We start from the raw sequence: 10,677 nt of genomic DNA, 5'->3' as shown, positions 1-10,677 counted from the left end.
ATAATATTATATTTTGGGTACACATCTGCTTTTCATCTTTATTACCTGCTAAATAGTTTGACATTAAATCACTCCACCTTTTAATTTAGACTCCTCTACACCACATTCATTTATGAAGGTATTTATGAACTATTAGAGGTATATATTCAATTCGAGACAGTAAGGTTTTTTTGAGGTTTCTGATTTGAAAGGAAATGAACCTCAAATGCTTATCTACACTGTGGGGAGTTTAAACCAACAATAGTGTTAAATATAGGCCTACTTAAAAGATGAGCACATGCAATATGTTCATGGTTTAACTCCAACGGTGTAGAGAGGGATTCCCTTCCCGTGTGTGGGTGTGCGTGTGTGTGTGTGTGTGTGTGTTTGAGAGAGAGAGAGAGAGAGAGAGAGGGAAAGAGAGAGGGAGACGGAAGACGTGGTGGCCCTTCGGAGCCTGCAATAATAACACGAGGCAAACCGCAGACATTTACGCGTGCAGCCATTCCCAAACCACTACGCATGAGGTGGTGCGTGCATGGAAGCTGCACTCGAGGTTTATGCAACAGAGAGGAACACCTTCCATAAGCCGGAGCTAAACAACACTCCTACAGGAACACTGCACTAAAGAGAGTTTTATAGCGTGCGTGCAAAATGCAGGAAAGGCTGTGCGTAAAGAGGTGGCCAACTTTTTGAATTCCCCTCTATAACTAGACTACAATAAAAGATAAAATAACAACTGTAAAAGAGGAATAAAAGTTAAATCCAGAGTGTAAAATACAAGTAGATAAACAGCTCAAAGCCACGTGCTGTATGAGTGCGCAACCTGCCCCAGGCTACTCCACAAGTCAGGATATTGTGTGGTGCGCAAAACCTTTAGAACTCCAAAGAAGCTCTGACTAGACTTGCCCTTCGTTCATGCTGCCACGTTTGACGTGATGTGTCCCTGATTAATGAGACTGCGGTGTAGTCTATGTGGAGTAGGCTCCAGCCCTGGGGATGATAAGGGGAGCCGGGGCTGCATTGCAGGCTGTCTGGCCCCAACTCGACGGCTGCTGCTGGAGCCTGAAGGGGCCATACTGGGAGCAGGGACAAGCCATTATAGTGCTGCTGGCGTTTCAGGGTTAAATTCCAGTGCGGATTGGGAACCAGTAGACTGTAACTTCTATAGAATAACAATAGAAAGAATACGTGAAGGGAAAGAGAACAAAACACCATCACACAAAACAAGTAAATTCACAAAAAAATCTAAAGAGCTCAGTCTATATTGCATAAATTTGTCGCTGCATGAATGTTTTGGAAAAACGAAGTTGTGGGTATTGCTGACACAAGCATGGCGCGCCAGGGTCAGCACTTTGCATTGATCTTTGAGACAATCAAATACACGGAGGCCGATAAAAGCTGTCAGGAGCCGTGTTTATGTCTAATCTCTCAGCTGTAAAGTAATCGCCTGCAACTCGCCACACCTCACACAAGGTCACGCACTCCACCAGCTCATAACGTTGTTATGCATTAATATACAAAAAAATATCTTTACATTATGTAGCCATTTGGAGAGTTTTTTTGTCTTGCAGTGTCTCTCTCTCTCGCTCTCTCTCTCTCCCTGTGTGTGTGTGTGTGTGTGTGTGTGTGCGTGAATGCATGTGTGACCTGTGGTTCTGCAGGTCTCAGGGAGCAGAAGAGCCCCTGAAAACTCTCTGCATGATAAAACGACTCTGCTGGAGAAACTGTCAGATCGCACGCAGAAACACACTTGTGCAGCCTAAACGAGAAAAGCAGGACTTCAATTTACTGCCAAACCAAATACAAAAAAAACTATGGTTCACCTAAAATTTAAATAATGCCTATAATAAATAATAATTTCCCCTAATTAGCATGGTATTCTTTAATCAGAATCCCCGAAAGCCTGAAATTAAACTCAGGCTCATGCATGTACATTTAGTTACATAGAGTCTGAATGTACATTGCATTACAAACTAAGCAGCGTCAACATCCAGTGTGCATGAAATCGTAATGGCGCAGCCTTTCTACAACAAACCCTGACTCTACGCACAGTTCAGTCTCACGTGTGTGTTGTAACTGCACTATTTAAACGCTACAGAGGCTATAACTTTAATAATATTACAGTCAGATACCTGTGTGCTGTTACAGATGAATGGAAAGTTAAGGAAATTACATCTCCACTATCTAACACTTTCTGACTCCACAGTTTAAGGTGCAGAAGAAACATCCTCCAGCGAGTGAAAGCTGCTGTCTATGCGGATCCTCTCAGGGTTTGACCTGGGAAAACTCTTTTGCCTGGCTCATGTGCTTTTCCCCTTTTTAAACACGTATTTATTTGAGCCACATGTGAGAAACAGAGTGGATTAGAGGAACAGTAAAATCGCACCTTTGCTCTTTCTTTGCATAATTTGTTTTACCTTCCTGCGTGATGATCTCCAAGTATTTCACACTTTTCAACATTTGTGAAGCTACAGACAAAAGACTTCAGTGAAGTTTGAATTAGCCTACATGAGGGTCCATCATTCAATGTATGGAGACTGTCAACATTTCTTTTTACAATCCTAATTTTAGTATCCTTATTGTATAAAAATTCAATCCAAGACCCCCAAAACTCCCCCATTTATATACTATACTTGTTTACGTGTGTGGAGACTTGCAATCAATCAAAATGCCTAAAAGTCCCACAAATGAATAGAAGAAAAAAAAGTAGTGCAAAGGTCATGGACTCATAACATTGTTATATTCATACGATCATGAACACAACAGTGATACAAAAGTACGAGTGAAAGCGAAGGGATTTATAATCGGGCCCTTGCGTTCTCATTTCTAGTCATTGTATTACTGCAGGTTCGATCGTGCTGGTTTAACGTGCAGCCGGAGACCGTGGTGCGGGAAAACAGCGCTGCCTCTGCTGGGGCTTTACCCGGCATCCTCCTGCTCAGACTCGGGGCCAGAGGGAGGGAAGGCGGCCTGGTTTTGGAGAGACGACATGGAGCAACAATTAACCTATTAAATATTTTTAAAGAATCCATTTAAACGCCAAATGGTGTATTTGCAAAGTCAAAAAGATAAACTATAAAATAAAAAAGAATAAATAAATAAAAGAATAAATAAATAAAACATTGAAACTTTAGGATTCAGAAAATATAGACTACTGTTGATATTGATTTAATGTTAGTAAGTTGTAATAAGTAATTGGTTTTTACTGCAGTAAATAATTATGTTTCTTTGTTTGGGTTCCTAATAACACGAAAGACCCCTCCAACTAATTAGACAGAAATAAAGGTCTGTTGTCACATGTAATTATTATTATTAGTAGCATTAGTAGTAGGTTATATAAAATATTTGTCTTCCAAATACAACACTGACAATAATCTATAACTTCTAATAGATCAATGATCACCAATTAGTGATTAGTTTTGCTCACGTGGCTCTGATCTCGTGCGTCTTCTCGCCTGCGCGTGGAAATTAAATGTGAATCCGCTCGGCTTGATAAGTGGCCCTGAAGCGATGAAAACGCATTTTAGAAAAAAATAGACACGGAATTGTGGTGGATTTCCCTCGCCAGGGGGACGTGTACGGGGGGTGAGGACGGACGCAGGAGGAGGAGGAGGAGGAGGAGGAGGAGGAGGAAGGGGAAAACCAGCACCAGAGGGGCTTCTGCTCCGTCATGGAGCTCAACTCCATTTGTAAAGGCTTTTCTTGGGACAGCACAGAGCCAGATGTAGCCTCATGCTGAATGGAGCATGCGGGCTGCAGCAACTTTTACCATACAATTCAATCAGTTATCAACAAGCCCCCCTCCCGTTCAGAGGAGTGCGGACTGGCCCCCGAGTGGAGCTGGAAGCCCGCAGTGTTCAGCAGATCAATGTGAGACAAACAAACCTAAACAACATATTTAAAGAGATTGTGTTTATCTTGGTCTCTTGGTCTAACCTATATGCTCACATGTGGCTTTTCACATGGAGGTTTGTTTCTGAATTATTCATCAAAGTCCACATATATTGATACACAAGAAGAATATTTACACGTTCCAAGAAAATTCAGAGGGTGTGGAAATTATTCGCCTAATTTACATTTTACCCCTATAATTAGTTTGTTAAGGTTCAGACCCTGCTCTTCAACTATAAGAATTTATTCTGAAAACCATTTCTATAAATTTAAAAAATATACCAAAATTCATGTAGGTTACTGTCATTCGGTTCAAAACAGAAAGGAAGTCTGAACATTTTTCAGCTGCCCTCAAATAATACAAACTTCAGATAGATACAGAAGAAAATTAAATATTTACACATCAGACAAAAAATCAGAAAGTGTTTAAAATCTCCAATTATAGGTTCTGGATTTTTGGAAATTATTCATCTCATTATTTATTTTATTTGTTTTTTCACTGAGTTTGTTAAGGTCCAGAACTCTAACTCAGTATTTATTTGAAATACTATTTCAAAAAACAAAACTCATTCTCAGCTCGAAATAGAAATGTTTCTGAAACATGCAACCTAACTCAATCTGTTTCAGCTTAATGGAGCTAAAATATCACAAACTTCAGACCTGGTTAAATATTTCATGTTCAGTTTGCAGTGAAGCTCAACTGAAGATATTGAGTAAAGTTAAAGTTTGACATTCCTGTTGTACTGCTGAAGAAACTGTCTAATCCTGTTACAAGGATGAGTGAACATGTCTCAACACTCATCTCTAACACAATTATTGTTATTTTCTTTTTTTTAATCAACCTTTTAGGACTAAATTATGACATTAAAAAATTTTTTTTACATACGTTTCCGATAAGAAATCAAAACCAGCGTTCAAATTGAACCCAATCTCCACATATACACATAATTTGTAAAGAGGAAAATTATCTTAAACTTTTTTAATACTATAAGTCACAATTTTAAATGTATAAGCGTCAGTTTTTTGGGGGGATATATTTGAAGTAAACATATATAAATGTATGCATTCTTAACAATAATAGATCCTGTCTTATTGAAATAAAAGGAAATGACAGTTTCATGCTGCAGATCTACTGATTAAAATGTCCCACGGCCTGAAAACTAATATCTGGACACTGGTTCCCTTTATTAAATGACAGGTCAGATGAGAACATTACACACTATAGGGGGATTTGAACAGACCACAAGCAGTGGTGACCTTTGACCCCTCATACCAGGGACTTAGAACAAGGAGCCCAGGCTGGACTGGTGGGGGGGATAAAAGCCACCAACACACACACACACACACACACACACACACACACACACACACACACACACACACACACACACACACACACAAACAATATGGAACTTGCTTTACAAACATACATTCTTCCAATGACAGATAATTAGCTGAGTTTCTACCACTGACCTACACGTATTCAGGCCGCAGCTTGTTGATTATTAATTAGTGTGTCAGTGCCACTGCCCGTCGCCTAAGTCGACAGATATTCTCACCCAGAAACCCACATGTCAAATGTCAGACGGATGAAAAACAGCCCCTCTGGGTGAGAGACATGATGTGTCGGAGGCAGATTTGAGCGGATGAGCTTCCTTTCTTCTGCTCTTCAAGTGAACTTTCTTAAGTTGGGAGGGTGAGAAATATAATAGGACACGTACGCTGCTGTCTGGGCCTTTGCCAGATAAAGTTTCAGCCAACGTTTTTCACCCACTTCTTCACACTGGGTATTCAGGATGTGGGACAAAGGGGGAAAAGCTGGGGATTGAAGACTCATTGTAACCAAGTCCTTATTTAGGAGGAGGTGTATTCACATCAGGAGATGTTTCATTAAAAGTTCATTTAAGTTTAGTGTTTATCAGTAAAATTCGTAACTTTTTACCTGTAGAATTAAAATGTTATAGTGAGTTAACAGGATATGACGTTAATTCCTTCCATTAGTAGGTATATTTGTATTAAGACCTACTAAGTCATATTATTTCAGTATTGAGTTCTTTCTGTTTTGTCAGCTTAATTTAATTATATTCTGTATTTTTTAGTTATATCATCAGCATATAATTTTATGATAAAATGTTGGTATTTATTTATATTTCATTATTTTATTCAAAGTTTTTTAAGTCCATTTTTTCTGTGTTCTTCCTGCTAAAACTCATTTATGGATATGTTTATTTTCATTTCTTTCTTATCTGTTGTGGCCGCCTGCTGCTGCTGATCCAGCCCTGATAACATCAGCCTGTTACAGTGGATCCTCTTTAATAATTGGTCCTGATTGAGGAGTGTTTGGAGTGTAATCGGAGCCCGCAGAGCTCCTAAACCTTCGGGGCAAAAACAGTGGCAGATAGCCATGGAAACAGCTTTTAAAATATAGACGTTTAAATCACCTATATATTTGTTTGAGAAGAGTGGTGACATAAAGCAGGGACTAAGACTTTATTTTTAGGAGGCACAATTAATGCTAATGTGTCAAAAGACCAAAAAGCTCTGTCCCTCTCTGATTACATTTGACCCTGCTGATTTTCGAGGCCTCCTTCATGGATTGGTGGTGCAGGAGCAGCTTGTAAAAAGTTTGGTGAGTCACAGAACAAGGAGTTTGGAGCAAACAACACATCAGAAGCTGTTTTTGTGCCGCAAACCAGAGTCCCCCTCTGACAAAGACAAGTTGTTCTGGGGTTTTTTGAGGGAGGGTCATTACGGGCACAGGTCCGAGGACCTTGTTAATGAACTGAATTTATCTCAGGGCACTTTTGTACACACACAGCGGGTCTGGACTGTTAGTCTTTCTGATAGTATTTACAGGGGCCCACCACGAGCGAGAGAAACTGCCTTTTTACAGGTAGAGACCATCTGCCTCCACCAGTTGGGTTTAGAGAAGGGGGCTGGGGGGTCGATGCTGGTGGGGCAGGGGGAATAAGAGGTTATACATAGAGTTATATAATATAATAATCATAATGGGATAATTACTGATAATTTAGAGTAGCAGGACAAATAATATAACTAATAATAATAGGTTAAGAATAAAACCCGTAGCATCGGGTGTTCAACAGGATCATAAATTCATAATCAATGTTGAGATAATATTAAACCATTTATTCATTTTCTATCAAATGTGTGGTTAGAGTCTTTTTCAGGTTAGATATAAAAGTTACATCTCACAGAATAAACACAAACTACTGCAGAGACACAATGAGCAGCTGCTGGAAATACAATGAGTGGAAAATGAGGGTGTGAATGAAATGGAATAAAACAAACTAAAAACATGAAATGAAAATGGATTGAAACATCACTCATCATTTTCTTTTCTTTCATTAAGTTAAACTAATTCTGTTTCTGTTTCTTTGACATCATTTCTTTTTTATGCTGATTGCGGATTTAGTTTGTTTTCCTCTCATGTAGAAATTTTTCCATTTCAGCCTATAATCAAATCTGCAGTTTTACTCCTGTTTTCGCAACATGCTGCAGCATTTTCCTCTCGTGGCCGGACTTCTCTGAAGCCAGATTCTATTTTTTATTTTGTACAATCATGCTCAAAGTATAAAAATGCTGATATAAGACCAGAGAGGGTTGTGAGCACACTGTGACTGATATCTAAAAGACTTTAACTCAAAGTTGTTCGATGAATATAAAGGACACATGAGACTTCTCAGACTGAACCTTCTTTAACATCTGATATGATTTACAAATGATACTTGAAATAAAATTGTTTTATAGAGTGACTTTTTGATCTCATGCTCAGGAGGGGCATTTTTTTTCTGGCTCTGCAGAAACACTTTTGGGAAGACTTAAAGAAATAAAAACCACTGCCTCAACAAATCTTCTTGGAAAGAAAAAGAAAAGGATGCTGAGTAAGCCTCCACACACCAGGTTATTTGTTAATGTTTGATGAAAGACGTGGACTGAAAACATCAGACCTAATGAGGTTGAAGATGAACGTAGGCCTGTTCTAAAATATGAAAACCAGTTAGGAGAAAGTCATGAAGGACCAGTATCCTCAGGCAAAATTGGGGCTATTGGGAGTTAATATCACTCCAGGAAACCTAAACTGATTGGGTTAGAAAAAGTGTCACAAGAAGAAAGTGTTGGATCTTTTACTGGGAGAAGCAGGAAATTGATTTTAAATTAAAATGTGTCAACAACAGAAATAGATGATGAAGAGAACTAAGGGAACTTACTGGATCAACAAGGAGGTTAACACTATGGCTACAACATTATTTCATTGTTCTTTGATAAATTGGCAATTCTCCTGATAGAAAATGAAATATATCAATGCCACACATCAGTGGCTGTTGTGCAGTGGCAGTGACAGACTTTTCTTTAATTTCACTGAATAAGGTTTAATGTCACAATTGAGTTTTCTGTCTCCACTGTCCCCTGATGTTCTCTGGTTTCTCTATAATATTGTTAGGTTTCGACCTCACTATGTAAAGTACCTGGAGATACTACATGTGATTGGGCGCTGTACAAATAAAACTGAGTTGAATTGTATGTCAGCTGATAAACTCGTTAGAATTACGCGAATAAAAACAACATTTTGGAGCCACTTTTCCCTGCTCTATGTGGACTCTCATGTTAAACCCATTAAAGATAATATCTGTCCTCAGATCAGACTTCAGTCCACCGGGAGTCAGCTGCTCTCTCCTCTCCAGCGGACTCTGTGTCCTCTGTACACGGGCGCACGCTGCGCTGCGCTTACATAACGCTCCGCCTGTTTTATCACGACGCACCGTTAACGCAGCTCCACGACGCGGATCTTATTTCTCCTGACATTTCGCTGTGCCGGTCGTTCGTTAATTACGCACACCGGAAAAACACAGCTCGCACACAAACGAATGAACCGAGTAATTGGAGTTAAATAGGCCTGAGGTGGCTTTTACGCAGCGTCACGACCACACCGCGTCACACGGGTGATGGTCAGGGGGGTTTGGGGAGGGAAATGCCTCTCAACGAGGGATCTCGGGACCTCCAGGGGTCCTCGAGTGGGGCTCCGGGAGGTCCTGCAGTAAATAAAATATTTTTCAGAGAAAATAAAACAACACGGAACAATCCAGTTTAATTTATGCGGAGCCAATGTTTCCAAGTACAGGATTATCTTCCATGAGTGTTTTGTTTGTATACGTGCAGATTAATAAAATAGGAGATAGCATGGAAAGTATAAAATTTGTTTATGGACAGCATAAATGTATTTGTTTGTAAGTGTGTGTGTGGCTGATGTTATTTGATATAATGTGAAAACCTCGAGTCCTCGAGTAGGAGACGGAACGAAATCATCCAAATACGCGCGTGTTCCCTATAAAAGATGGACAGAGGAAAAAATGTGTGCGTGTTCCCCCCGCTGTGCCCCTCGCTGCTGCACGCACCACGAGGAGAGGACGCGGTCTGGCAGCGCCTCCTGCTGGTTACAAGGAGGTGTTGAATAATCTCTTAAAGGGGATGTCTGGGAAGCCGGAAGAGGTTTTTAAGGTGGACTGGTGGAGTTAAAACAGCACGACGAGCACGTTTATATATATCTTCAATAAAAGGGAAACATGTACCCAAAACGAAAGACTGTGTTTTACGCATTTTCAGCCTCTTAACGCAGACTCTCAGCCTCAGTAAGAGTCCTGGGAGGATTTATAGTCTCAAGCTGGCAATCTAATCTTTATTTAAACAAGTTGAAAAATACCAGTTGACAACACAATTTCCAGATTAAAACGGTGTTTTTAAGAGATTTTCCTTGAACAAATAACATCACACGTCAACATCAACCCATGCAAAGTGATCCCTTAAAGCAATGATCAACAAGGAGGATGTGTCCTTTACTTATATACAGCCTATAGAGGTAAGGTATATTTTTACAGCACATTTCACGAGCTCTACATAAAATATAAAATGCACCATGACGAATTGTAAAACACAAAAGGAAGTATTTAAAAGTTATCAAAAGGTTGCATTGAGAATTAAAAAAACTAAACAATAAAAAAGGGAAACAATAGAGGGAAATGAATGAGTTTTTTTTTTTTTTGATTTAATAAAAGGCAGTGGCAAACAGGAAAGTATTCAGCATTGATTTTAAAGAGTTGCAGCAGACCTGCACTTCTCTGGCAGCTTGTTCCACATATGTGGAGCGTAAATACTGAATGCTGCTTCTCCATGTTTAGTTGTGACTCTTAGACCCGTCCCTGACGACCTGAGGGGTCTGGAAGGTTCATGACGTGATAGTAGATCAGAAATGTATTTTGGTCCTGAACCACTCAGTGCTTTATAAACCAACAACACGATCAAATGGTCCATTAGATTCATATTTCTTCATGTTCTGTATTGGACATTGCATCATGGCTCGTTCAGTTCGGTTGGAAGATGATCCGTAAATATTACCCCTCAAATATATCTTAGTACCAGAATAAAACGTGAATTTTATTACTTCCCATGTTTTTCTTTCGTTGATTTAAAGTTGACGAAAGAGTAAAAATCAGATTGTGGCCCTGAAGTGGTCCAACCTGAGCTGGAGGTCAATAACGGAACCAAATGAGGTTATGTGATTTCCTTTATGGCTTTGACCTCGCACTCGTGAACGAGTTGTCTAAAAATAAAGAAATCACCTCCTTCCTGTGGTATCGTTTGAACATACATGAAGCATGTGGCCAGAGCTCAGTGTGAAACAAGAGAAATACCAAACATGATATTTGCTGCGCTGTTTCCTTGCCTCATTATTAAGCCACATATTTAATTATGTGATGACCAAAGACTCTGCAGATCACACCGCACCAC

The sequence above is a fragment of the Paralichthys olivaceus genome, chromosome 17, assembly GCF_024713975.1.
Source record: "Paralichthys olivaceus isolate ysfri-2021 chromosome 17, ASM2471397v2, whole genome shotgun sequence".
NCBI lineage: Eukaryota > Metazoa > Chordata > Actinopteri > Pleuronectiformes > Paralichthyidae > Paralichthys > Paralichthys olivaceus.
Note: the sequence above shows the minus strand (reverse complement) of the source record.